This window comes from Phalangium opilio, unplaced genomic scaffold (genome assembly GCF_054372755.1).
Source record: "Phalangium opilio isolate 3A_F unplaced genomic scaffold, DU_Popi_V2 ptg000037l_1, whole genome shotgun sequence".
NCBI lineage: Eukaryota > Metazoa > Arthropoda > Arachnida > Opiliones > Phalangiidae > Phalangium > Phalangium opilio.
Genome location: NW_028324160.1, coordinates 7,081,954 through 7,106,739, shown reverse-complemented (window position 1 = coordinate 7,106,739; position 24,786 = coordinate 7,081,954). Strand labels below are relative to the sequence as shown.

Here is a 24,786-nt window from a genome sequence, read left to right as displayed (position 1 = left end):
AATAACATGTATTTCATAATCAGAAAAGGCTTCTCTAGTATTGCAACAAGTGAGTGGCTTTATGAAGCATAGAATTCCGAGAGGTATTTCGGGGTTGTACTATAGCTTCGTTTTCAAGGTAAACGTTCACAATCGTGTCAGGATGGCCGAGTGGTCTAAGGCGTCAGATTTAAGCTCTGATCCTCGTATGAATGCGTGGGTTCGAACCCCACTTCTGACAACGAATTGCTTCATTTTAATAACATGGATCTCATGATCTGAAAAGGCTTCTCTAGTATGGCAACAAGTGAGTGGCTTTATGAAGCATAGAATTCCGAGAGGTATTTCGGGGTTGTACTATAGCTTCGTTTTCAAGGAAAACGTTCACAATCGTGTCAGGATGGCCGAGTGGTCTAAGGCGTCAGATTTAAGCTCTGATTCTCGTATGAGGGCGTGGGTTCGAACCCCACTTCTGACAACGAATTGATTCATTTTAATAGCATGGATCTTATGATCAGAAAAGACTTCTCTAGTATGGCAACAGGTCTGTGGCTTTATGAAGCATAGAATTCCGAGAGGTATTTCGGGGTTGTACTATAGCTTCGTTTTCAAGAAAAACGTTCAAAAGCGTGGCAGGATGGCCGAGTGGTCTAAGGCGTCGGATTTAAGCTATGATCCTCGTAAGAGGGCGTGGGTTCGAACCCCACTTCTGACAACGAATTTTTTCATTTTAAAAACATGGATCTCATGATCAGAAAAGTCTTCTCTAGTATGGCAAAAAGTGAGTGGCTTTATGGTGCTTAGAATTCCGAGAGGTATTTCGTGGTTGTACTATAGCTTCGTTTTCAAGGAAAACGTTCACAAGCGTGTCAGTATTGTTGAGTGGTCTAAGGCGTCAGATTTAAGCTTTGATCCTCGTTTGAGGGCATGGGTTCGAACCCCACTTCTGACAACGAATTGCTTCATTTTAATAACATGGATCTCATGATCAGAAAAGGCTTCTCTAGTATGGAAAAAAGTGAGTGGCTTTATGAAGCATAGAATTCTGAGAGGTATTTCGGGGTTGTACTATAGCTTCGTTTTCAAGGAAAAGGTTCAAAACCGTGTGAGGACGGCCGAGTGGTCTAAGGCGTCAGATTTAAGCTCTGATCCTCGTATGAGGGCGTGGGTTCGAACCCCACTTCTGACAACGAATTGCTTCATTTAAATAACATGTATTTCATAATCAGAAAAGGCTTCTCTAGTATTGCAACAAGTGAGTGGCTTTATGAAGCATAGAATTCCGAGAGGTATTTCGGGGTTGTACTATAGCTTCGTTTTCAAGGTAAACGTTCACAATCGTGTCAGGATGGCCGAGTGGTCTAAGGCGTCAGATTTAAGCTCTGATCCTCGTATGAATGCGTGGGTTCGAACCCCACTTCTGACAACGAATTGCTTCATTTTAATAACATGGATCTCATGATCTGAAAAGGCTTCTCTAGTATGGCAACAAGTGAGTGGCTTTATGAAGCATAGAATTCCGAGAGGTATTTCGGGGTTGTACTATAGCTTCGTTTTCAAGGAAAACGTTCACAATCGTGTCAGGATGGCCGAGTGGTCTAAGGCGTCAGATTTAAGCTCTGATTCTCGTATGAGGGCGTGGGTTCGAACCCCACTTCTGACAACGAATTGCTTCATTTAAATAACATGTATTTCATAATCAGAAAAGGCTTCTCTAGTATGGCAACAAGTGAGTGGCTTTATGAAGCATAGAATTCCGAGAGGTATTTCGGGGTTGTACTATAGCTTCGTTTTCAAGGAAAACGTTCACAATCGTGTCAGGATGGCCGAGTGGTCTAAGGCGTCAGATTTAAGCTCTGATTCTCGTATGAGGGCGTGGGTTCGAACCCCACTTCTGACAACGAATTGCTTCATTTTAATAACATGGATCTCATGATCAGAAAAGGCTTCTCTAGTATGGAAAAAAGTGAGTGGCTTTATGAAGCATAGAATTCTGAGAGGTATTTCGGGGTTGTACTATAGCTTCGTTTTCAAGGAAAAGGTTCAAAACCGTGTGAGGACGGCCGAGTGGTCTAAGGCGTCAGATTTAAGCTCTGATCCTCGTATGAGGGCGTGGGTTCGAACCCCACTTCTGACAACGAATTGCTTCATTTAAATAACATGTATTTCATAATCAGAAAAGGCTTCTCTAGTATTGCAACAAGTGAGTGGCTTTATGAAGCATAGAATTCCAAGAGTAATTTCGGGGTGGTACTATAGCTTCGTTTTCAAGTAAAACGTCTAAAAGCGTGTCAGGATGGCCGAATGGTCTAAGGCGTCAGATTTTAGCTCTGATCCTCGTATGAGGGCGTGGGTTCGAACTCCACTTCTGACAACGAATTGCTTCATTTTAATAACATGAATCTCATGATCAGAAAAGACTTCTCTAGTATGGCAACAGGTCTGTGGCTTTATGAAGCATAGAATTCCGAGAGGTATTTCGGGGTTGTACTATAGCTTCGTTTTCAAGAAAAACGTTCAAAAGCGTGGCAGGATGGCCGAGTGGTCTAAGGCGTCGGATTTAAGCTATGATCCTCGTAAGAGGGCGTGGGTTCGAACCCCACTTCTGACAACGAATTTTTTCATTTTAAAAACATGGATCTCATGATCAGAAAAGTCTTCTCTAGTATGGCAAAAAGTGAGTGGCTTTATGGTGCTTAGAATTCCGAGAGGTATTTCGTGGTTGTACTATAGCTTCGTTTTCAAGGAAAACGTTCACAAGCGTGTCAGTATTGTTGAGTGGTCTAAGGCGTCAGATTTAAGCTTTGATCCTCGTTTGAGGGCATGGGTTCGAACCCCACTTCTGACAACGAATTGCTTCATTTTAATAACATGGATCTCATGATCAGAAAAGGCTTCTCTAGTATGGAAAAAAGTGAGTGGCTTTATGAAGCATAGAATTCTGAGAGGTATTTCGGGGTTGTACTATAGCTTCGTTTTCAAGGAAAAGGTTCAAAACCGTGTGAGGACGGCCGAGTGGTCTAAGGCGTCAGATTTAAGCTCTGATCCTCGTATGAGGGCGTGGGTTCGAACCCCACTTCTGACAACGAATTGCTTCATTTAAATAACATGTATTTCATAATCAGAAAAGGCTTCTCTAGTATTGCAACAAGTGAGTGGCTTTATGAAGCATAGAATTCCGAGAGGTATTTCGGGGTTGTACTATAGCTTCGTTTTCAAGGAAAACGTTCACAATCGTGTCAGGATGGCCGAGTGGTCTAAGGCGTCAGATTTAAGCTCTGATTCTCGTATGAGGGCGTGGGTTCGAACCCCACTTCTGACAACGAATTGCTTCATTTTAATAGCATGGATCTTATGATCAGAAAAGACTTCTCTAGTATGGCAACAGGTCTGTGGCTTTATGAAGCATAGAATTCCGAGAGGTATTTCGGGGTTGTACTATAGCTTCGTTTTCAAGAAAAACGTTCAAAAGCGTGGCAGGATGGCCGAGTGGTCTAAGGCGTCGGATTTAAGCTATGATCCTCGTAAGAGGGCGTGGGTTCGAACCCCACTTCTGACAACGAATTTTTTCATTTTAAAAACATGGATCTCATGATCAGAAAAGTCTTCTCTAGTATGGCAAAAAGTGAGTGGCTTTATGGTGCTTAGAATTCCGAGAGGTATTTCGTGGTTGTACTATAGCTTCGTTTTCAAGGAAAACGTTCACAAGCGTGTCAGTATTGTTGAGTGGTCTAAGGCGTCAGATTTAAGCTTTGATCCTCGTTTGAGGGCATGGGTTCGAACCCCACTTCTGACAACGAATTGCTTCATTTTAATAACATGGATCTCATGATCAGAAAAGGCTTCTCTAGTATGGAAAAAAGTGAGTGGCTTTATGAAGCATAGAATTCTGAGAGGTATTTCGGGGTTGTACTATAGCTTCGTTTTCAAGGAAAAGGTTCAAAACCGTGTGAGGACGGCCGAGTGGTCTAAGGCGTCAGATTTAAGCTCTGATCCTCGTATGAGGGCGTGGGTTCGAACCCCACTTCTGACAACGAATTGCTTCATTTAAATAACATGTATTTCATAATCAGAAAAGGCTTCTCTAGTATTGCAACAAGTGAGTGGCTTTATGAAGCATAGAATTCCGAGAGGTATTTCGGGGTTGTACTATAGCTTCGTTTTCAAGGTAAACGTTCACAATCGTGTCAGGATGGCCGAGTGGTCTAAGGCGTCAGATTTAAGCTCTGATCCTCGTATGAATGCGTGGGTTCGAACCCCACTTCTGACAACGAATTGCTTCATTTTAATAACATGGATCTCATGATCTGAAAAGGCTTCTCTAGTATGGCAACAAGTGAGTGGCTTTATGAAGCATAGAATTCCGAGAGGTATTTCGGGGTTGTACTATAGCTTCGTTTTCAAGGAAAACGTTCACAATCGTGTCAGGATGGGCGAGTGGTCTAAGGCGTCAGATTTAAGCTCTGATTCTCGTATGAGGGCGTGGGTTCGAACCCCACTTCTGACAACGAATTGCTTCATTTTAATAGCATGGATCTTATGATCAGAAAAGACTTCTCTAGTATGGCAACAGGTCTGTGGCTTTATGAAGCATAGAATTCCGAGAGGTATTTCGGGGTTGTACTATAGCTTCGTTTTCAAGAAAAACGTTCAAAAGCGTGGCAGGATGGCCGAGTGGTCTAAGGCGTCGGATTTAAGCTATGATCCTCGTAAGAGGGCGTGGGTTCGAACCCCACTTCTGACAACGAATTTTTTCATTTTAAAAACATGGATCTCATGATCAGAAAAGTCTTCTCTAGTATGGCAAAAAGTGAGTGGCTTTATGGTGCTTAGAATTCCGAGAGGTATTTCGTGGTTGTACTATAGCTTCGTTTTCAAGGAAAACGTTCACAAGCGTGTCAGTATTGTTGAGTGGTCTAAGGCGTCAGATTTAAGCTTTGATCCTCGTTTGAGGGCATGGGTTCGAACCCCACTTCTGACAACGAATTGCTCCATTTTAATAACATGGATCTCATGATCAGAAAAGGCTTCTCTAGTATGGAAAAAAGTGAGTGGCTTTATGAAGCATAGAATTCTGAGAGGTATTTCGGGGTTGTACTATAGCTTCGTTTTCAAGGAAAAGGTTCAAAACCGTGTGAGGACGGCCGAGTGGTCTAAGGCGTCAGATTTAAGCTCTGATCCTCGTATGAGGGCGTGGGTTCGAACCCCACTTCTGACAACGAATTGCTTCATTTAAATAACATGTATTTCATAATCAGAAAAGGCTTCTCTAGTATTGCAACAAGTGAGTGGCTTTATGGAGCATAGAATTCCGAGAGGTATTTCGGGGTTGTACTATAGCTTCGTTTTCAAAGAAAACGTTCAAAATCGTGTCAGGATAGCCGAGTGGTCTAAGGCGTCAGATTTAAGCTCTGATCCTCGTATGAGGGCGTGGGTTCGAACCTCACTTCTGACAACGAATTGCTTCATTTAAATAACATGTATTTCATAATCAGAAAAGGCTTCTCTAGTATTGCAACAAGTGAGTGGCTTTATGGAGCATGGAAATCCGAGAGGTATTTCGGGGTTGTACTATAGCTTCGTTTTCAGGTAAAACGTTCACAAGCGTGTCAGGATGACCGAGTGGTCTAAGGCGTCAGATTAAAGCTCTGATCCTCGTATGAGGACATGGGTTCGAACCCCACTTCTGACAACGAATTGCTTCATTTTAATAGCATGGATCTCATGATCAGTAAAGACTTCTCTAGTATGGCAACAAGTCTGTGGCTTTATGAAGCATAGAATTCCGAGAGTTATTTCGGGGTGGTACTATAGCTTCGTTTTCAAGAGAAACGTCTAAAAGCGTGTCAGGATGGCCGAATTGTCTAAGGCGTCAGATTTTAGCTCTGATCCTCGTATGAGGGCGTGGGTTCGAACCACACTTCTGACAACGAATTGCTTCATTTAAATAACATGTATTTCATAATCAGAAAAGGCTTCTCTAGTATTGCAACAAGTGAGTGGCTTTATGGAGCATAGAATTCCGAGAGGTATTTCGGGGTTGTACTATAGCTTCGTTTTCAAAGAAAACGTTCAAAATCGTGTCAGGATGGCCGAGTGGTCTAAGGCGTCAGATTTAAGCTCTGATCCTCGTATGAGGGCGTGGGTTAGAACCTCACTTCTGACAACGAATTGTTTCATTTTTATAACATGGATCTCATGATCAGAAAAGGCTTCTCTAGTATGGTAACAAGTAAGTGGCTTTATGGAGCATAGAATTCCGAGAGGTATTTCGGGGTTGTACTATAGCTTCGTTTTCAAGAAAAACGTCTAAAAGCGTGTCAGGATGGCCGAGTGGTCTAAGGCGTCAGATTTTAGCTCTGATCCTCGTATGAGAGCGTGGGTTCGAACCCCACTTCTGACAACGAATTTTTTCATTTTAAAAACATGGATCTCATGATCAGAAAAGTCTTCTCTAGTATGGCAAAAAGTGAGTGGCTTTATGGTGCTTAGAATTCCGAGAGGTATTTCGTGGTTGTACTATAGCTTCGTTTTCAAGGAAAACGTTCACAAGCGTGTCAGTATTGTTGAGTGGTCTAAGGCGTCAGATTTAAGCTTTGATCCTCGTTTGAGGGCATGGGTTCGAACCCCACTTCTGACAACGAATTGCTTCATTTTAATAACATGGATCTCATGATCAGAAAAGGCTTCTCTAGTATGGAAAAAAGTGAGTGGCTTTATGAAGCATAGAATTCTGAGAGGTATTTCGGGGTTGTACTATAGCTTCGTTTTCAAGGAAAAGGTTCAAAACCGTGTGAGGACGGCCGAGTGGTCTAAGGCGTCAGATTTAAGCTCTGATCCTCGTATGAGGGCGTGGGTTCGAACCCCACTTCTGACAACGAATTGCTTCATTTAAATAACATGTATTTCATAATCAGAAAAGGCTTCTCTAGTATTGCAACAAGTGAGTGGCTTTATGAAGCATAGAATTCCGAGAGGTATTTCGGGGTTGTACTATAGCTTCGTTTTCAAGGTAAACGTTCACAATCGTGTCAGGATGGCCGAGTGGTCTAAGGCGTCAGATTTAAGCTCTGATCCTCGTATGAATGCGTGGGTTCGAACCCCACTTCTGACAACGAATTGCTTCATTTTAATAACATGGATCTCATGATCTGAAAAGGCTTCTCTAGTATGGCAACAAGTGAGTGGCTTTATGAAGCATAGAATTCCGAGAGGTATTTCGGGGTTGTACTATAGCTTCGTTTTCAAGGAAAACGTTCACAATCGTGTCAGGATGGCCGAGTGGTCTAAGGCGTCAGATTTAAGCTCTGATTCTCGTATGAGGGCGTGGGTTCGAACCCCACTTCTGACAACGAATTGCTTCATTTAAATAACATGTATTTCATAATCAGAAAAGGCTTCTCTAGTATGGCAACAAGTGAGTGGCTTTATGAAGCATAGAATTCCGAGAGGTATTTCGGGGTTGTACTATAGCTTCGTTTTCAAGGAAAACGTTCACAATCGTGTCAGGATGGCCGAGTGGTCTAAGGCGTCAGATTTAAGCTCTGATTCTCGTATGAGGGCGTGGGTTCGAACCCCACTTCTGACAACGAATTGCTTCATTTTAATAACATGGATCTCATGATCAGAAAAGGCTTCTCTAGTATGGAAAAAAGTGAGTGGCTTTATGAAGCATAGAATTCTGAGAGGTATTTCGGGGTTGTACTATAGCTTCGTTTTCAAGGAAAAGGTTCAAAACCGTGTGAGGACGGCCGAGTGGTCTAAGGCGTCAGATTTAAGCTCTGATCCTCGTATGAGGGCGTGGGTTCGAACCCCACTTCTGACAACGAATTGCTTCATTTAAATAACATGTATTTCATAATCAGAAAAGGCTTCTCTAGTATTGCAACAAGTGAGTGGCTTTATGAAGCATAGAATTCCAAGAGTAATTTCGGGGTGGTACTATAGCTTCGTTTTCAAGTAAAACGTCTAAAAGCGTGTCAGGATGGCCGAATGGTCTAAGGCGTCAGATTTTAGCTCTGATCCTCGTATGAGGGCGTGGGTTCGAACTCCACTTCTGACAACGAATTGCTTCATTTTAATAACATGAATCTCATGATCAGAAAAGACTTCTCTAGTATGGCAACAGGTCTGTGGCTTTATGAAGCATAGAATTCCGAGAGGTATTTCGGGGTTGTACTATAGCTTCGTTTTCAAGAAAAACGTTCAAAAGCGTGGCAGGATGGCCGAGTGGTCTAAGGCGTCGGATTTAAGCTATGATCCTCGTAAGAGGGCGTGGGTTCGAACCCCACTTCTGACAACGAATTTTTTCATTTTAAAAACATGGATCTCATGATCAGAAAAGTCTTCTCTAGTATGGCAAAAAGTGAGTGGCTTTATGGTGCTTAGAATTCCGAGAGGTATTTCGTGGTTGTACTATAGCTTCGTTTTCAAGGAAAACGTTCACAAGCGTGTCAGTATTGTTGAGTGGTCTAAGGCGTCAGATTTAAGCTTTGATCCTCGTTTGAGGGCATGGGTTCGAACCCCACTTCTGACAACGAATTGCTTCATTTTAATAACATGGATCTCATGATCAGAAAAGGCTTCTCTAGTATGGAAAAAAGTGAGTGGCTTTATGAAGCATAGAATTCTGAGAGGTATTTCGGGGTTGTACTATAGCTTCGTTTTCAAGGAAAAGGTTCAAAACCGTGTGAGGACGGCCGAGTGGTCTAAGGCGTCAGATTTAAGCTCTGATCCTCGTATGAGGGCGTGGGTTCGAACCCCACTTCTGACAACGAATTGCTTCATTTAAATAACATGTATTTCATAATCAGAAAAGGCTTCTCTAGTATTGCAACAAGTGAGTGGCTTTATGAAGCATAGAATTCCGAGAGGTATTTCGGGGTTGTACTATAGCTTCGTTTTCAAGGAAAACGTTCACAATCGTGTCAGGATGGCCGAGTGGTCTAAGGCGTCAGATTTAAGCTCTGATTCTCGTATGAGGGCGTGGGTTCGAACCCCACTTCTGACAACGAATTGCTTCATTTTAATAGCATGGATCTTATGATCAGAAAAGACTTCTCTAGTATGGCAACAGGTCTGTGGCTTTATGAAGCATAGAATTCCGAGAGGTATTTCGGGGTTGTACTATAGCTTCGTTTTCAAGAAAAACGTTCAAAAGCGTGGCAGGATGGCCGAGTGGTCTAAGGCGTCGGATTTAAGCTATGATCCTCGTAAGAGGGCGTGGGTTCGAACCCCACTTCTGACAACGAATTTTTTCATTTTAAAAACATGGATCTCATGATCAGAAAAGTCTTCTCTAGTATGGCAAAAAGTGAGTGGCTTTATGGTGCTTAGAATTCCGAGAGGTATTTCGTGGTTGTACTATAGCTTCGTTTTCAAGGAAAACGTTCACAAGCGTGTCAGTATTGTTGAGTGGTCTAAGGCGTCAGATTTAAGCTTTGATCCTCGTTTGAGGGCATGGGTTCGAACCCCACTTCTGACAACGAATTGCTTCATTTTAATAACATGGATCTCATGATCAGAAAAGGCTTCTCTAGTATGGAAAAAAGTGAGTGGCTTTATGAAGCATAGAATTCTGAGAGGTATTTCGGGGTTGTACTATAGCTTCGTTTTCAAGGAAAAGGTTCAAAACCGTGTGAGGACGGCCGAGTGGTCTAAGGCGTCAGATTTAAGCTCTGATCCTCGTATGAGGGCGTGGGTTCGAACCCCACTTCTGACAACGAATTGCTTCATTTAAATAACATGTATTTCATAATCAGAAAAGGCTTCTCTAGTATTGCAACAAGTGAGTGGCTTTATGAAGCATAGAATTCCGAGAGGTATTTCGGGGTTGTACTATAGCTTCGTTTTCAAGGTAAACGTTCACAATCGTGTCAGGATGGCCGAGTGGTCTAAGGCGTCAGATTTAAGCTCTGATCCTCGTATGAATGCGTGGGTTCGAACCCCACTTCTGACAACGAATTGCTTCATTTTAATAACATGGATCTCATGATCTGAAAAGGCTTCTCTAGTATGGCAACAAGTGAGTGGCTTTATGAAGCATAGAATTCCGAGAGGTATTTCGGGGTTGTACTATAGCTTCGTTTTCAAGGAAAACGTTCACAATCGTGTCAGGATGGGCGAGTGGTCTAAGGCGTCAGATTTAAGCTCTGATTCTCGTATGAGGGCGTGGGTTCGAACCCCACTTCTGACAACGAATTGCTTCATTTTAATAGCATGGATCTTATGATCAGAAAAGACTTCTCTAGTATGGCAACAGGTCTGTGGCTTTATGAAGCATAGAATTCCGAGAGGTATTTCGGGGTTGTACTATAGCTTCGTTTTCAAGAAAAACGTTCAAAAGCGTGGCAGGATGGCCGAGTGGTCTAAGGCGTCGGATTTAAGCTATGATCCTCGTAAGAGGGCGTGGGTTCGAACCCCACTTCTGACAACGAATTTTTTCATTTTAAAAACATGGATCTCATGATCAGAAAAGTCTTCTCTAGTATGGCAAAAAGTGAGTGGCTTTATGGTGCTTAGAATTCCGAGAGGTATTTCGTGGTTGTACTATAGCTTCGTTTTCAAGGAAAACGTTCACAAGCGTGTCAGTATTGTTGAGTGGTCTAAGGCGTCAGATTTAAGCTTTGATCCTCGTTTGAGGGCATGGGTTCGAACCCCACTTCTGACAACGAATTGCTCCATTTTAATAACATGGATCTCATGATCAGAAAAGGCTTCTCTAGTATGGAAAAAAAGTGAGTGGCTTTATGAAGCATAGAATTCTGAGAGGTATTTCGGGGTTGTACTATAGCTTCGTTTTCAAGGAAAAGGTTCAAAACCGTGTGAGGACGGCCGAGTGGTCTAAGGCGTCAGATTTAAGCTCTGATCCTCGTATGAGGGCGTGGGTTCGAACCCCACTTCTGACAACGAATTGCTTCATTTAAATAACATGTATTTCATAATCAGAAAAGGCTTCTCTAGTATTGCAACAAGTGAGTGGCTTTATGGAGCATGGAAATCCGAGAGGTATTTCGGGGTTGTACTATAGCTTCGTTTTCAGGTAAAACGTTCACAAGCGTGTCAGGATGACCGAGTGGTCTAAGGCGTCAGATTAAAGCTCTGATCCTCGTATGAGGACATGGGTTCGAACCCCACTTCTGACAACGAATTGCTTCATTTTAATAGCATGGATCTCATGATCAGTAAAGACTTCTCTAGTATGGCAACAAGTCTGTGGCTTTATGAAGCATAGAATTCCGAGAGTTATTTCGGGGTGGTACTATAGCTTCGTTTTCAAGAGAAACGTCTAAAAGCGTGTCAGGATGGCCGAATTGTCTAAGGCGTCAGATTTTAGCTCTGATCCTCGTATGAGGGCGTGGGTTCGAACCACACTTCTGACAACGAATTGCTTCATTTAAATAACATGTATTTCATAATCAGAAAAGGCTTCTCTAGTATTGCAACAAGTGAGTGGCTTTATGGAGCATAGAATTCCGAGAGGTATTTCGGGGTTGTACTATAGCTTCGTTTTCAAAGAAAACGTTCAAAATCGTGTCAGGATGGCCGAGTGGTCTAAGGCGTCGGATTTAAGCTCTGATCCTCGTATGAGGGCGTGGGTTAGAACCTCACTTCTGACAACGAATTGTTTCATTTTTATAACATGGATCTCATGATCAGAAAAGGCTTCTCTAGTATGGTAACAAGTAAGTGGCTTTATGGAGCATAGAATTCCAAGAGTAATTTCGGGGTGGTACTATAGTTTCGTTTTCAAGAAAAACGTCTAAAAGCGTGTCAGGATGGCCGAATGGTCTATGGCGTCAGATTTTAGCTCTGATCCTCGTATGAGGGCGTGGGTTCGAACTCCACTTCTGACAACGAATTGCTTCATTTTAATAACATGGATCTCATGATCAGAAAAGACTTCTCTAGTATGGCAACAAGTGAGTGGCTTTATGGAGCATAGAAATAGGAGAGGTATTTCGGGGTTGAACTATAGCTTCGTTTTAAAGGAAAACGTTCAAAATCGTGTCAGGATGGCCGAGTGGTCTAAGGCGTCAGATTTAAGCTTTGATCCTCGTATGAGGGCGTGGGTTCGAACCCCACTTCTGACAACGAATTGCTTGATTTTAATAACATGTATTTCATAATCAGAAAAGGCTTCTCTAGTATTGCAACAAGTGAGTGGCTTTATGGAGCATAGAATTCCAAGAGTAATTTCGGGGTGGTACTATAGCTTCGTTTACAAGGAAAACGTTCAAAACCGTGTCAGGATGGCCGAGTGGTCTAAGGCGTCAGATTTAAGCTCTGATCCTCGTATGAGGGCGTGGGTTCGAACCCCACTTCTGACATCGAATTGCTTCATTTTTATAGCATGGATCTCATGATCAGAAAAGACTTCTCTAGTATGGCAACAAGTCCGTGTCTTTATGAAGCATAGAAATAGGAGAGGTATTTCGGGGTTGTACTATAGCTTCGTTTTCAAGGAAAACGTTCTAAATCGTGTCAGGGTGGCCGAGTGGTCTAAGGCGTCAGATTTAAGCTCTGATCCTCGTATGAGGGCGTGGGTTCAAACCCCACTTCTGACAACGAATTGCTTCATTTTAATAGCCTGGATCTCATGATCAGAAAAGACTTCTCTAGTATGGCAACAAGTCTGTGGCTTTATGAAGCATAGAATTCCAAGAGTAATTTCGGGGTGGTACTATAGCTTCGTTTTCAAGTAAAACGTCTAAAAGCGTGTCAGGATGGCCGAATGGTCTAAGGCGTCAGATTTTAGCTCTGATCCTCGTATGAGGGCGTGGGTTCGAACTCCACTTCTGACAACGAATTGCTTCATTTTAATAACATGAATCTCATGATCAGAAAAGACTTCTCTAGTATGGCAACAAGTCCGTGGCTTTATGAAGCATAGAATTCCGAGAGGTATTTCGGGGTTGTACTATAGCTTCGTTTTCAAAGAAAACGTTCAAAAGGTTGTCAGGATGGCCGAGTGGTCTAAGGCGTCAGATTTAAGCTCTGATCCTCGTATGAGGGCGTGGTTTCGAACTCCACTTCTGACAACGAATTGCTTCATTTTAATAACATGGATCTCATGATCAGAAAAGGCTTCTCTAGTATGGCAAAAAGTGAGTGGCTTTATGAAGCATAGAATTCTGAGAGGTATTTCGGGGCTGTACTATAGCTTCGTTTTCAAGGAAAACGTTCAAAATCTTGTCAGGATGGCCGAGTGGTCTAAGGCGTCAGATTTTAGCTCTGATCCTCGTATGAGGGCGTGGTTTCGAACTCCACTTCTGACAACGAATTGCTTCATTTTAATAACATGGATCTCATGATCAGAAAAGACTTCTCTAGTATGGCAACAAGTGAGTGGCTTTATGGAGCATAGAAATAGGAGAGGTATTTCGGGGTTGAACTATAGCTTCGTTTTAAAGGAAAACGTTCAAAATCGTGTCAGGATGGCCGAGTGGTCTAAGGCGTCAGATTTAAGCTTTGATCCTCGTATGAGGGCGTGGGTTCGAACCCCACTTCTGACAACGAATTGCTTCATTTTAATAACATGTATTTCATAATCAGAAAAGGCTTTTCTAGTATTGCAACAAGTGAGTGGCTTTATGGAGCATAGAAATAGGAGAGGTTTTCGGGGTTGTACTATAGCTTCGTTTAAAGGGAAAACGTTCAGAAGCGTGTCAGGATGACCGAGTGGTCTAAGGCGTCAGATTTAAGCTCTGATCCTCGTATGAGGGCGTGGGTTCGAACCCCACTTCTGACAACGAATTGCTTGATTTTAATAACATGTATTTCATAATCAGAAAAGGCTTCTCTAGTATTGCAACAAGTGAGTGGCTTTATGGAGCATAGAATTCCAAGAGTAATTTCGGGGTGGTACTATAGCTTCGTTTACAAGGAAAACGTTCAAAACCGTGTCAGGATGGCCGAGTGGTCTAAGGCGTCAGATTTAAGCTCTGATCCTCGTATGAGGGCGTGGGTTCGAACCCCACTTCTGACATCGAATTGCTTCATTTTTATAGCATGGATCTCATGATCAGAAAAGACTTCTCTAGTATGGCAACAAGTCCGTGTCTTTATGAAGCATAGAAATAGGAGAGGTATTTCGGGGTTGTACTATAGCTTCGTTTTCAAGGAAAACGTTCTAAATCGTGTCAGGGTGGCCGAGTGGTCTAAGGCGTCAGATTTAAGCTCTGATCCTCGTATGAGGGCGTGGGTTCAAACCCCACTTCTGACAACGAATTGCTTCATTTTAATAGCCTGGATCTCATGATCAGAAAAGACTTCTCTAGTATGGCAACAAGTCTGTGGCTTTATGAAGCATAGAATTCCAAGAGTAATTTCGGGGTGGTACTATAGCTTCGTTTTCAAGTAAAACGTCTAAAAGCGTGTCAGGATGGCCGAATGGTCTAAGGCGTCAGATTTTAGCTCTGATCCTCGTATGAGGGCGTGGGTTCGAACTCCACTTCTGACAACGAATTGCTTCATTTTAATAACATGAATCTCATGATCAGAAAAGACTTCTCTAGTATGGCAACAAGTCCGTGGCTTTATGAAGCATAGAATTCCGAGAGGTATTTCGGGGTTGTACTATAGCTTCGTTTTCAAAGAAAACGTTCAAAAGGTTGTCAGGATGGCCGAGTGGTCTAAGGCGTCAGATTTAAGCTCTGATCCTCGTATGAGGGCGTGGTTTCGAACTCCACTTCTGACAACGAATTGCTTCATTTTAATAACATGGATCTCATGATCAGAAAAGGCTTCTCTAGTATGGCAAAAAGTGAGTGGCTTTATGAAGCATAGAATTCTGAGAGGTATTTCGGGGCTGTACTATAGCTTCGTTTTCAAGGAAAACGTTCAAAATCTTGTCAGGATGGCCGAGTGGTCTAAGGCGTCAGATTTAAGCTCTGATCCTCGTATGAGGGCGTGGTTTCGAACTCCACTTCTGACAACGAATTGCTTCATTTTAATAACATGGATCTCATGATCAGAAAAGGCTTCTCTAGTACGGCAACAAGTCCGTGTCTTTATGAAGCATAGAATTCTGAGAGGTATTTCGGGGTTGTACTATAGCTTCGTTTTCAAGGAAAACGTTCAAAATCGTGTCAGGGTGGCCGAGTGGTCTAAGGCGTCAGATTTAAGCTCTGATCCTCGTATGAGGGCGTGGGTTCAAACCCCACTTCTGACAACGAATTGCTTCATTTTAATAGCCTGGATCTCATGATCAGAAAAGACTTCTCTAGTATGGCAACAAGTCTGTGGCTTTATGAAGCATAGAATTCCAAGAGTAATTTCGGGGTGGTACTATAGCTTCGTTTTCAAGAAAAACGTCTAAAAGCGTGTCAGGATGGCCGAATGGTCTAAGGCGTCAGATTTTAGCTCTGATCCTCGTATGAGGGCGTGGGTTCGAACTCCACTTCTGACAACGAATTGCTTCATTTTAATAACATGGATCTCATGATCAGAAAAGACTTCTCTAGTATGGCAACAAGTCCGTGGCTTTATGAAGCATAGAATTCCGAGAGGTGTTTCGGGGTTGTACTATAGCTTCGTTATCAAGGAAAACGTTCAAAACCGTGTCAGGATGGCCGAGTGGTCTAAGGCGTCAGATTTAAGCTCTGATCCTCGTATGAGGGCGTGGGTTCGAACCCCACTTCTGACAACGAATTGCTTGATTTTAATAACATGTATTTCATAATCAGAAAAGGCTTCTCTAGTATTGCAACAAGTGAGTGGCTTTATGGAGCATAGAATTCCAAGAGTAATTTCGGGGTGGTACTATAGCTTCGTTTACAAGGAAAACGTTCAAAACCGTGTCAGGATGGCCGAGTGGTCTAAGGCGTCAGATTTAAGCTCTGATCCTCGTATGAGGGCGTGGGTTCGAACCCCACTTCTGACATCGAATTGCTTCATTTTTATAGCATGGATCTCATGATCAGAAAAGACTTCTCTAGTATGGCAACAAGTCCGTGTCTTTATGAAGCATAGAAATAGGAGAGGTATTTCGGGGTTGTACTATAGCTTCGTTTTCAAGGAAAACGTTCTAAATCGTGTCAGGGTGGCCGAGTGGTCTAAGGCGTCAGATTTAAGCTCTGATCCTCGTATGAGGGCGTGGGTTCAAACCCCACTTCTGACAACGAATTGCTTCATTTTAATAGCCTGGATCTCATGATCAGAAAAGACTTCTCTAGTATGGCAACAAGTCTGTGGCTTTATGAAGCATAGAATTCCAAGAGTAATTTCGGGGTGGTACTATAGCTTCGTTTTCAAGTAAAACGTCTAAAAGCGTGTCAGGATGGCCGAATGGTCTAAGGCGTCAGATTTTAGCTCTGATCCTCGTATGAGGGCGTGGGTTCGAACTCCACTTCTGACAACGAATTGCTTCATTTTAATAACATGAATCTCATGATCAGAAAAGACTTCTCTAGTATGGCAACAAGTCCGTGGCTTTATGAAGCATAGAATTCCGAGAGGTATTTCGGGGTTGTACTATAGCTTCGTTTTCAAAGAAAACGTTCAAAAGGTTGTCAGGATGGCCGAGTGGTCTAAGGCGTCAGATTTAAGCTCTGATCCTCGTATGAGGGCGTGGTTTCGAACTCCACTTCTGACAACGAATTGCTTCATTTTAATAACATGGATCTCATGATCAGAAAAGGCTTCTCTAGTATGGCAAAAAGTGAGTGGCTTTATGAAGCATAGAATTCAGAGAGGTATTTCGGGGCTGTACTATAGCTTCGTTTTCAAGGAAAACGTTCAAAATCTTGTCAGGATGGCCGAGTGGTCTAAGGCGTCAGATTTAAGCTCTGATCCTCGTATGAGGGCGTGGTTTCGAACTCCACTTCTGACAACGAATTGCTTCATTTTAATAACATGGATCTCATGATCAGAAAAGGCTTCTCTAGTATGGCAACAAGTCCGTGTCTTTATGAAGCATAGAATTCTGAGAGGTATTTCGGGGTTGTACTATAGCTTCGTTTTCAAGGAAAACGTTCAAAATCGTGTCAGGGTGGCCGAGTGGTCTAAGGCGTCAGATTTAAGCTCTGATCCTCGTATGAGGGCGTGGGTTCGAACCCCACTTCTGACAACGAATTGCTTCATTTTAATAGCATGGATCTCATGATCAGAAAAGACTTCTCTAGTATGGCAACAAGTCTGTGGCTTTATGAAGCATAGAATTCCAAGAGTAATTTCGGGGTGGTACTATAGCTTCGTTTTCAAGAAAAACGTCTAAAAGCGTGTCAGGATGGCCGAATGGTCTAAGGCGTCAGATTTTAGCTCTGATCCTCGTATGAGGGCGTGGGTTCGAACTCCACTTCTGACAACGAATTGCTTCATTTTAATAACATGGATCTCATGATCAGAAAAGACTTCTCTAGTATGGCAACAAGTCCGTGGCTTTATGAAGCATAGAATTCCGAGAGGTGTTTCGGGGTTGTACTATAGCTTCGTTTTCAAGGAAAACGTTCAAAACCGTGTCAGGATGGCCGAGTGGTCTAAGGCGTCAGATTTAAGCTCTGATCCTCGTATGAGGGCGTGGGTTCGAACCCCACTTCTGACAACGAATTGCTTCAATTTAATAACAAGTATTTCATATTCAGAAAAGGCTTTTCTAGTATTGCAACAAGTGAGTGGCTTTATGGAGCATAGAAATACGAGAGGTATTTCGGGTTTGAACTATAGCTTCGTTTTCAGGGAAAACGTTCAAAATCGTGTCAGGATGGCCGAGTGGTCTAAGGCGTCAGATTTAAGCTCTGATCCTCGTATGAGGGCGTGGGTTCAAACCCCACTTCTGACAACGAATTGCTTCATTTTAATAGCCTGGATCTCATGATCAGAAAAGACTTCTCTAGTATGGCAACAAGTCTGTGGCTTTATGAAGCATAGAATTCCAAGAGTAATTTCGGGGTGGTACTATAGCTTCGTTTTCAAGAAAAACGTCTAAAAGCGTGTCAGGATGGCCGAATGGTCTAAGGCGTCAGATTTTAGCTCTGATCCTCGTATGAGGGCGTGGGTTCGAACTCCACTTCTGACAACGAATTGCTTCATTTTAATAACATGGATCTCATGATCAGAAAAGGCTTCTCTAGTATGGCAAAAAGTGAGTGGCTTTATGAAGCATAGAATTCTGAGAGGTATTTCGGGGCTGTACTATAGCTTCGTTTTCAAGGAAAACGTTCAAAATCTTGTCAGGATGGCCGAGTGGTCTAAGGCGTCAGATTTAAGCTCTGATCCTCGTATGAGGGCGTGGTTTCGAACTCCACTTCTGACAACGAATTGCTTCATTTTAATAACATGGATCTCATGATCAGAAAAGGCTTCTCTAGTATGGCAACAAGTCCGTGTCTTTATGAAGCATAGAATTCTGAGAGGTATTTCGGGGTTGTACTATAGCTTCGTTTTCAAGGAAAACGTTCAAAATCGTGTCAGGGTGGCCGAGTGGTCTAAGGCGTCAGATTTAAGCTCTGATCCTCGTATGAGGGCGTGGGTTCGAACTCCACTTCTGACAACGAATTGCTTCATTTTAATAACATGGATCTCATGATCAGAAAAGACTTCTCTAGTATGGCAAGAAGTCCGTGGCTTTATGAAGCATGGAATTCCGAGAGGTGTTTCGGGGTTGTACTATAGCTTCGTTTTCAAGGAAAACGTTCAAAACCGTGTCAGGATGGCCGAGTGGTCTAAGGCGTCAGATTTAAGCTCTGATCCTCGTATGAGGGCGTGGGTTCGAACCCCACTTCTGACAACGAATTGCTTCAATTTAATAACAAGTATTTCATATTCAGAAAAGGCTTTTCTAGTATTGCAACAAGTGAGTGGCTTTATGGAGCATAGAAATACGAGAGGTATTTCGGGTTTGAACTATAGCTTCGTTTTCAGGGAAAACGTTCAAAATCGTGTCAGGATGGCCGAGTGGTCTAAGGCGTCAGATTTAAGCTCTGATCCTCGTATGAGGGCGTGGGTTCAAACCCCACTTCTGACAACGAATTGCTTCATTTTAATAGCCTGGATCTCATGATCAGAAAAGACTTCTCTAGTATGGCAACAAGTCTGTGGCTTTATGAAGCATAGAATTCCAAGAGTAATTTCGGGGTGGTACTATAGCTTCGTTTTCAAGAAAAACGTCTAAAAGCGTGTCAGGATGGCCGAATGGTCTAAGGCGTCAGATTTTAGCTCTGATCCTCGTATGAGGGCGTGGGTTCGAACTCCACTTCTGACAACGAATTGCTTCATTTTAATAACATGGATCTCATGATCAGAAAAGACTTCTCTAGTATGGCAAAAAGTGAGTGGCTTTATGGAGCATAGAATTCCGAGAGGTGTTTCGGGGTTGTACTATAGCTTCGTTTTCAGGGAAAACGTTCAAAAGCGTGTCAGGATGACCGAGTGGTCTAAGGGGTCAGATTAAAGCTCTGATCCTCGTATGAGGGCATATGTTCGAACCCCACTAATGACAACGAATTGCTTCATTTTAATAACATGGATCTCATGATCAGAAAAGGCTTCTCTAGTATGGCAAAAAGTGAGTGGCTTTATGGAGCATAGAATTCCGAGAGTTATTTCGGGGTGGTACTATAGCTTCGTTTTCAAGGAAAACGTTCAAAATCGTGTCAGGATGGCCGAGTGGTCTAAGGCGTCAGATTTAAGCTCTGATCCTCGTATGAGGGCGTGGGTTCGAACCCCATTTTTGACAACGAATTGCTTCATTTTAATAACATGGATTTCATAATCAGAAAAGGCTTCTCTAGAATTGCAACAAGTGAGTGGCTTTATGGAGCATAGAAATCCGAGAGGTATTTCGGGGTTGTACTATAGCTTCGTTTTCAGGTAAAACGTTCAAAATCGTGTCAGGATGGCCGAGTGGTCTAAGGCGTCGGATTTAAGCTCTGATCCTCGAATGAGGGCGTGGGTTCGAACCCCACTTCTGACAACGAATTGCTTCATTTTAATAGCATGGATCTCATGATCAGAAAAGACTTCTCTAGTATGGCAACAAGTCTGTGGCTTTATGAAGCATAGAATTCCAAGAGTAATTTCGGGGTGGTACTATAGTTTCGTTTTCAAGAAAAACGTCTAAACGCGTGTCAGGATGGCCGAATGGTCTAAGGCGTCAGATTTTAGCTCTGATCCTCGTATGAGGGCGTGGGTTCGAACTCCACTTCTGACAACGAATTGCTTCATTTTAATAACATGGATCTCATGATCAGAAAAGACTTCTCTAATATGGCAACAAGTCCGTGGCTTTACGAAGCATAGAATTCCGAGAGGTATTTCGGGGTTGTACTATAGCTTCGTTTTCAAAGAAAACGTTCAAAAGGGTGTCAGGATGGCCGAGTGGTCTAAGGCGTCAGATTTAAGCTCTGATCCTCGTATGAGGGCGTGGGTTCGAACCCCACTTTTGACTACGAATTGCTTCATTTTAATAACATGGATCTCATGATCAGAAAAGGCTTCTCTAGTATGGCAAAAAGTGAGTGGCTTTATGAAGCATAGAATTCTGAGAGGTATTTCGGGGTTGTACTATAGCTTCGTTTTCAAGGAAAACGTTCAAAACCGTGTCAGGATGGCCGAGTGGTCTAAGGCGTCAGATTTAAGCTCTGATCCTCGTATGAGGGCGTGGGTTCGAACCCCACTTCTGACAACGAATTGCTTCATTTTAATAACAAGTATTTCATATTCAGAAAAGGCTTTTCTAGTATTGCAACAAGTGAGTGGCTTTATGGAGCATAGAATTCCAAGAGTAATTTCGGGGTGGTACTATAGCTTCGTTTACAAGGAAAACGTTCAAAACCGTGTCAGGATGGCCTAGTGGTCTAAGGCGTCAGATTTAAGCTCTGATCCTCGTATGAGGGCGTGGGTTCGAACCCCACTTCTGACATCGAATTGCTTCATTTTAATAGCATGGATCTCATGATCAGAAGAGACTTCTCTAGTATGGCAACAAGTCTGTGGCTTTATGAAGCATAGAATTCCAAGAGTAATTTCGGGGTGGTACTATAGCTTCGTTTTCAAGTAAAACGTCTAAAAGCGTGTCAGGATGGCCGAATGGTCTAAGGCGTCAGATTTAAGCTCTGATCCTCGTATGAGGGCGTGGTTTCGAACTCCACTTCTGACAACGCATTGCTTCATTTTAATAACATGGATCTCATGATCAGAAAAGACTTCTCTAGTATGGCAAAAAGTGAGTGGCTTTATGAAGCATAGAATTCTGAGAGGTATTTCGGGGTTGTACTATAGCTTCGTTTTCAAGGAAAACGTTCAAAATCTTGTCAGGATGGCCGAGTGGTCTAAGGCGTCAGATTTAAGCTCTGATCCTCGTATGAGGGCGTGGGTTCGAACCCCACTTCTGACAACGAATTGCTTCATTTTAATAACATGGATCTCATGATCAGAAAAGACTTCTCTAGTATGGCAACAAGTCCGTGTCTTTATGAAGCATAGAATTCTGAGAGGTATTTCGGGGTTGTACTATAGCTTCGTTTTCAAGGAAAACGTTCAAAATCTTGTCAGGATGGCCGAGTGGTCTAAGGCGTCAGATTTAAGCTCTGATCCTCGTATGAGGGCGTGGGTTCGAACCCCACTTCTGACAACGAATTGCTTCATTTTAATAACATGGATCTCATGATCAGAAAAGACTTCTCTAGTATGGCAACAAGTCCGTGTCTTTATGAAGCATAGAATTCTGAGAGGTATTTCGGGGTGGTACTATAGCTTCGTTTTCAAGTAAAACGTCTAAAAGCGTGTCAGGATGGCCGAATGGTCTAAGGCGTCAGATTTTAGCTCTGATCCTCGTATGAGGGCGTGGGTTCGAACTCCACTTCTGACAACGAATTGCTTCATTTTAATAACATGAATCTCATGATCAGAAAAGACTTCTCTAGTATGGCAACAAGTCCGTGGCTTTATGAAGCATAGAATTCCGAGAGGTATTTCGGGGTTGTACTATAGCTTCGTTTTCAAAGAAAACGTTCAAAAGGGTGTCAGGATGGCCGAGTGGTCTAAGGCGTCAGATTTAAGCTCTGATCCTCGTATGAGGGCGTGGTTTCGAACTCCACTTCTGACAACGCATTGCTTCATTTTAATAACATGGATCTCATGATCAGAAAAGGCTTCTCTAGTATGGCAAAAAGTGAGTGGCTTTATGAAGCATAGAATTCTGAGAGGTATTTCGGGGTTGTACTATAGCTTCGTTTTCAAGGAAAACGTTCAAAATCTTGTCAGGATGGCCGAGTGGTCTAAGGCGTCAGATTTAAGCTCTGATCCTCGTATGAGGGCGTGGGTTCGAACCCCACTTCTGACAACGAATTGCTTCATTTTAATAACATGGATCTCATGATCAGAAAAGACTTCTCTAGTATGGCAACAAGTCCGTGTCTTTATGAAGCATAGAATTCTGAGAGGTATTTCGGGGTTGTACTATAGCTTCGTTTTCAAGGAAAACGTTCAAAATCTTGTCAGGATGGCCGAGTGGTCTAAGGCGTCAGATTTAAGCTCTGATCCTCGTATGAGGGCGTGGGTTCGAACCCCACTTCTGACAACGAATTGCTTCATTTTAATAACATGGATCTCATGATCAGAAAAGACTTCTCTAGTATGGCAACAAGTCCGTGTCTTTATGAAGCATAGAATTCTGAGAGGTATTTCGGGGTTGTACTATAGCTTCGTTTTCAAGGAAAACGTTCAAAATCGTGTCAGGGTGGCCGAGTGGTCTAAGGCGTCAGATTTAAGCTCTGATCCTCGTATGAGGGCGTGGGTTCAAACCCCACTTCTGACAACGAATTGCTTCATTTTAATAGCCTGGATCTCATGATCAGAAAAGACTTCTCTAGTATGGCAACAAGTCTGTGGCTTTATGAAGCATAGAATTCCAAGAGTAATTTCGGGGTGGTACTATAGCTTCGTTTTCAAGAAAAACGTCTAAAAGCGTGTCAGGATGGCCGAATGGTCTAAGGCGTCAGATTTTAGCTCTGATCCTCGTATGAGGGCGTGGGTTCGAACTCCACTTCTGACAACGAATTGCTTCATTTTAATAACATGGATCTCATGATCAGAAAAGACTTCTCTAGTATGGCAACAAGTCCGTGGCTTTATGAAGCATAGAATTCCGAGAGGTATTTCGGGGTTGTACTATAGCTTCGTTTTCAAAGAAAACGTTCAAAAGGGTGTCAGGATGGCCGAGTGGTCTAAGGCGTCAGATTTAAGCTCTGATCCTCGTATGAGGGCGTGGTTTCGAACTCCACTTCTGACAACGCATTGCTTCATTTTAATAACATGGATCTCATGATCAGAAAAGGCTTCTCTAGTATGGCAAAAAGTGAGTGGCTTTATGAAGCATAGAATTCTGAGAGGTATTTCGGGGTTGTACTATAGCTTCGTTTTCAAGGAAAACGTTCAAAACCTTGTCAGGATGGCCGAGTGATCTAAGGCGTCAGATTTAAGCTCTGATCCTCGTATGAGGGCGTGGGTTCGAACCCCACTTCTGACAACGAATTGCTTCATTTTAATAACATGGATCTCATGATCAGAAAAGACTTCTCTAGTATGGCAACAAGTCCGTGTCTTTATGAAGCATAGAATTCTGAGAGGTATTTCGGGGTTGTACTATAGCTTCGTTTTCAAGGAAAACGTTCAAAATCTTGTCAGGATGGCCGAGTGGTCTAAGGCGTCAGATTTAAGCTCTGATCCTCGTATGAGGGCGTGGGTTCGAACCCCACTTCTGACAACGAATTGCTTCATTTTAATAACATGGATCTCATGATCAGAAAAGACTTCTCTAGTATGGCAACAAGTCCGTGTCTTTATGAAGCATAGAATTCTGAGAGGTATTTCGGGGTTGTACTATAGCTTCGTTTTCAAGGAAAACGTTCAAAATCGTGTCAGGGTGGCCGAGTGGTCTAAGGCGTCAGATTTAAGCTCTGATCCTCGTATGAGGGCGTGGGTTCAAACCCCACTTCTGACAACGAATTGCTTCATTTTAATAGCCTGGATCTCATGATCAGAAAAGACTTCTCTAGTATGGCAACAAGTCTGTGGCTTTATGAAGCATAGAATTCCAAGAGTAATTTCGGGGTGGTACTATAGCTTCGTTTTCAAGAAAAACGTCTAAAAGCGTGTCAGGATGGCCGAATGGTCTAAGGCGTCAGATTTTAGCTCTGATCCTCGTATGAGGGCGTGGGTTCGAACTCCACTTCTGACAACGAATTGCTTCATTTTAATAACATGGATCTCATGATCAGAAAAGACTTCTCTAGTATGGCAACAAGTCCGTGGCTTTATGAAGCATAGAATTCCGAGAGGTATTTCGGGGTTGTACTATAGCTTCGTTTTCAAGGAAAACGTTCAAAACCGTGTCAGGATGGCCGAGTGGTCTAAGGCGTCAGATTTAAGCTCTAATCCTCGTATGAGGGCGTGGGTTCGAACCCCACTTCTGACAACGAATTGCTTCAATTTAATAACAAGTATTTCATATTCAGAGAAGGCTTTTCTAGTATTGCAACAAGTGAGTGGCTTTATGGAGCATAGAAATACGAGAGTATTTCGGGGTTGAACTATAGCTTCGTTTTCAGGGAAAACGTTCAAAATCGTGTCAGGATGGCCGAGTGGTCTAAGGCGTCAGATTTAAGCTTTGATACTCGTATGAGGGCGTGGGTTCGAACCCCACTTCTGACAACGAATTGCTTCATTTTAATAACATGTATTTCATAATCAGAAAAGGCTTCTCTAGTATTGAAACAAGTGAGTGGCTTTATGGAGCATAGAAATCTGAGAGGTATTTCGGGGTTGTACTATAGCTTCGTTTTCAGGGAAAACGTCCAAAAGCGTGTC

General features: G+C 42.7%; 40 non-coding genes across 40 annotated transcripts; all 40 read left to right on the top strand.

Moving 5' to 3' along the window:
• The first annotated feature begins 373 nt into the window (after positions 1-373).
• On the top strand, positions 374-457 carry TRNAL-UAA (transfer RNA leucine (anticodon UAA)). The gene has a single exon. It is a non-coding gene; the product is annotated as a tRNA-Leu (tRNA).
• Positions 458-1,558: 1,101 nt separating this feature from the next.
• Positions 1,559-1,642, top strand: TRNAL-UAA (transfer RNA leucine (anticodon UAA)). Its single transcript has one exon. It is a non-coding gene; the product is annotated as a tRNA-Leu (tRNA).
• A 153-nt stretch (positions 1,643-1,795) lies between these two features.
• Positions 1,796-1,879, top strand: TRNAL-UAA (transfer RNA leucine (anticodon UAA)). The gene has a single exon. It is a non-coding gene; the product is annotated as a tRNA-Leu (tRNA).
• A 1,338-nt stretch (positions 1,880-3,217) lies between these two features.
• On the top strand, positions 3,218-3,301 carry TRNAL-UAA (transfer RNA leucine (anticodon UAA)). Its single transcript has one exon. It is a non-coding gene; the product is annotated as a tRNA-Leu (tRNA).
• Positions 3,302-5,350: 2,049 nt separating this feature from the next.
• Positions 5,351-5,434, top strand: TRNAL-UAA (transfer RNA leucine (anticodon UAA)). The gene has a single exon. It is a non-coding gene; the product is annotated as a tRNA-Leu (tRNA).
• A 153-nt stretch (positions 5,435-5,587) lies between these two features.
• TRNAF-AAA (transfer RNA phenylalanine (anticodon AAA)) lies at positions 5,588-5,671 on the top strand. The gene has a single exon. It is a non-coding gene; the product is annotated as a tRNA-Phe (tRNA).
• A 1,575-nt stretch (positions 5,672-7,246) lies between these two features.
• On the top strand, positions 7,247-7,330 carry TRNAL-UAA (transfer RNA leucine (anticodon UAA)). Its single transcript has one exon. It is a non-coding gene; the product is annotated as a tRNA-Leu (tRNA).
• Positions 7,331-7,483: 153 nt separating this feature from the next.
• Positions 7,484-7,567, top strand: TRNAL-UAA (transfer RNA leucine (anticodon UAA)). Its single transcript has one exon. It is a non-coding gene; the product is annotated as a tRNA-Leu (tRNA).
• Positions 7,568-8,905: 1,338 nt separating this feature from the next.
• On the top strand, positions 8,906-8,989 carry TRNAL-UAA (transfer RNA leucine (anticodon UAA)). Its single transcript has one exon. It is a non-coding gene; the product is annotated as a tRNA-Leu (tRNA).
• Positions 8,990-11,039: 2,050 nt separating this feature from the next.
• On the top strand, positions 11,040-11,123 carry TRNAF-AAA (transfer RNA phenylalanine (anticodon AAA)). Its single transcript has one exon. It is a non-coding gene; the product is annotated as a tRNA-Phe (tRNA).
• An 864-nt stretch (positions 11,124-11,987) lies between these two features.
• Positions 11,988-12,071, top strand: TRNAL-UAA (transfer RNA leucine (anticodon UAA)). The gene has a single exon. It is a non-coding gene; the product is annotated as a tRNA-Leu (tRNA).
• Positions 12,072-12,224: 153 nt separating this feature from the next.
• TRNAL-UAA (transfer RNA leucine (anticodon UAA)) lies at positions 12,225-12,308 on the top strand. The gene has a single exon. It is a non-coding gene; the product is annotated as a tRNA-Leu (tRNA).
• Positions 12,309-12,461: 153 nt separating this feature from the next.
• Positions 12,462-12,545, top strand: TRNAL-UAA (transfer RNA leucine (anticodon UAA)). Its single transcript has one exon. It is a non-coding gene; the product is annotated as a tRNA-Leu (tRNA).
• Positions 12,546-13,409: 864 nt separating this feature from the next.
• On the top strand, positions 13,410-13,493 carry TRNAL-UAA (transfer RNA leucine (anticodon UAA)). Its single transcript has one exon. It is a non-coding gene; the product is annotated as a tRNA-Leu (tRNA).
• Positions 13,494-13,882: 389 nt separating this feature from the next.
• On the top strand, positions 13,883-13,966 carry TRNAL-UAA (transfer RNA leucine (anticodon UAA)). Its single transcript has one exon. It is a non-coding gene; the product is annotated as a tRNA-Leu (tRNA).
• Positions 13,967-14,119: 153 nt separating this feature from the next.
• TRNAL-UAA (transfer RNA leucine (anticodon UAA)) lies at positions 14,120-14,203 on the top strand. Its single transcript has one exon. It is a non-coding gene; the product is annotated as a tRNA-Leu (tRNA).
• An 864-nt stretch (positions 14,204-15,067) lies between these two features.
• TRNAL-UAA (transfer RNA leucine (anticodon UAA)) lies at positions 15,068-15,151 on the top strand. Its single transcript has one exon. It is a non-coding gene; the product is annotated as a tRNA-Leu (tRNA).
• Positions 15,152-15,541: 390 nt separating this feature from the next.
• TRNAL-UAA (transfer RNA leucine (anticodon UAA)) lies at positions 15,542-15,625 on the top strand. Its single transcript has one exon. It is a non-coding gene; the product is annotated as a tRNA-Leu (tRNA).
• A 153-nt stretch (positions 15,626-15,778) lies between these two features.
• On the top strand, positions 15,779-15,862 carry TRNAL-UAA (transfer RNA leucine (anticodon UAA)). The gene has a single exon. It is a non-coding gene; the product is annotated as a tRNA-Leu (tRNA).
• Positions 15,863-16,015: 153 nt separating this feature from the next.
• Positions 16,016-16,099, top strand: TRNAL-UAA (transfer RNA leucine (anticodon UAA)). Its single transcript has one exon. It is a non-coding gene; the product is annotated as a tRNA-Leu (tRNA).
• An 864-nt stretch (positions 16,100-16,963) lies between these two features.
• Positions 16,964-17,047, top strand: TRNAL-UAA (transfer RNA leucine (anticodon UAA)). The gene has a single exon. It is a non-coding gene; the product is annotated as a tRNA-Leu (tRNA).
• Positions 17,048-17,437: 390 nt separating this feature from the next.
• TRNAL-UAA (transfer RNA leucine (anticodon UAA)) lies at positions 17,438-17,521 on the top strand. The gene has a single exon. It is a non-coding gene; the product is annotated as a tRNA-Leu (tRNA).
• A 153-nt stretch (positions 17,522-17,674) lies between these two features.
• On the top strand, positions 17,675-17,758 carry TRNAL-UAA (transfer RNA leucine (anticodon UAA)). Its single transcript has one exon. It is a non-coding gene; the product is annotated as a tRNA-Leu (tRNA).
• Positions 17,759-18,622: 864 nt separating this feature from the next.
• On the top strand, positions 18,623-18,706 carry TRNAL-UAA (transfer RNA leucine (anticodon UAA)). Its single transcript has one exon. It is a non-coding gene; the product is annotated as a tRNA-Leu (tRNA).
• Positions 18,707-18,859: 153 nt separating this feature from the next.
• Positions 18,860-18,943, top strand: TRNAL-UAA (transfer RNA leucine (anticodon UAA)). Its single transcript has one exon. It is a non-coding gene; the product is annotated as a tRNA-Leu (tRNA).
• Positions 18,944-19,570: 627 nt separating this feature from the next.
• TRNAL-UAA (transfer RNA leucine (anticodon UAA)) lies at positions 19,571-19,654 on the top strand. Its single transcript has one exon. It is a non-coding gene; the product is annotated as a tRNA-Leu (tRNA).
• Positions 19,655-19,807: 153 nt separating this feature from the next.
• TRNAL-UAA (transfer RNA leucine (anticodon UAA)) lies at positions 19,808-19,891 on the top strand. The gene has a single exon. It is a non-coding gene; the product is annotated as a tRNA-Leu (tRNA).
• Positions 19,892-20,281: 390 nt separating this feature from the next.
• On the top strand, positions 20,282-20,365 carry TRNAL-UAA (transfer RNA leucine (anticodon UAA)). The gene has a single exon. It is a non-coding gene; the product is annotated as a tRNA-Leu (tRNA).
• A 153-nt stretch (positions 20,366-20,518) lies between these two features.
• On the top strand, positions 20,519-20,602 carry TRNAL-UAA (transfer RNA leucine (anticodon UAA)). Its single transcript has one exon. It is a non-coding gene; the product is annotated as a tRNA-Leu (tRNA).
• Positions 20,603-20,755: 153 nt separating this feature from the next.
• Positions 20,756-20,839, top strand: TRNAL-UAA (transfer RNA leucine (anticodon UAA)). Its single transcript has one exon. It is a non-coding gene; the product is annotated as a tRNA-Leu (tRNA).
• Positions 20,840-21,229: 390 nt separating this feature from the next.
• On the top strand, positions 21,230-21,313 carry TRNAL-UAA (transfer RNA leucine (anticodon UAA)). The gene has a single exon. It is a non-coding gene; the product is annotated as a tRNA-Leu (tRNA).
• Positions 21,314-21,466: 153 nt separating this feature from the next.
• Positions 21,467-21,550, top strand: TRNAL-UAA (transfer RNA leucine (anticodon UAA)). Its single transcript has one exon. It is a non-coding gene; the product is annotated as a tRNA-Leu (tRNA).
• A 627-nt stretch (positions 21,551-22,177) lies between these two features.
• Positions 22,178-22,261, top strand: TRNAL-UAA (transfer RNA leucine (anticodon UAA)). The gene has a single exon. It is a non-coding gene; the product is annotated as a tRNA-Leu (tRNA).
• A 153-nt stretch (positions 22,262-22,414) lies between these two features.
• Positions 22,415-22,498, top strand: TRNAL-UAA (transfer RNA leucine (anticodon UAA)). The gene has a single exon. It is a non-coding gene; the product is annotated as a tRNA-Leu (tRNA).
• Positions 22,499-22,651: 153 nt separating this feature from the next.
• On the top strand, positions 22,652-22,735 carry TRNAL-UAA (transfer RNA leucine (anticodon UAA)). Its single transcript has one exon. It is a non-coding gene; the product is annotated as a tRNA-Leu (tRNA).
• Positions 22,736-23,362: 627 nt separating this feature from the next.
• TRNAL-UAA (transfer RNA leucine (anticodon UAA)) lies at positions 23,363-23,446 on the top strand. The gene has a single exon. It is a non-coding gene; the product is annotated as a tRNA-Leu (tRNA).
• Positions 23,447-23,599: 153 nt separating this feature from the next.
• On the top strand, positions 23,600-23,683 carry TRNAL-UAA (transfer RNA leucine (anticodon UAA)). The gene has a single exon. It is a non-coding gene; the product is annotated as a tRNA-Leu (tRNA).
• A 153-nt stretch (positions 23,684-23,836) lies between these two features.
• On the top strand, positions 23,837-23,920 carry TRNAL-UAA (transfer RNA leucine (anticodon UAA)). The gene has a single exon. It is a non-coding gene; the product is annotated as a tRNA-Leu (tRNA).
• Positions 23,921-24,310: 390 nt separating this feature from the next.
• On the top strand, positions 24,311-24,394 carry TRNAL-UAA (transfer RNA leucine (anticodon UAA)). Its single transcript has one exon. It is a non-coding gene; the product is annotated as a tRNA-Leu (tRNA).
• A 152-nt stretch (positions 24,395-24,546) lies between these two features.
• Positions 24,547-24,630, top strand: TRNAL-UAA (transfer RNA leucine (anticodon UAA)). The gene has a single exon. It is a non-coding gene; the product is annotated as a tRNA-Leu (tRNA).
• The last annotated feature ends 156 nt before the right edge of the window (positions 24,631-24,786 follow it).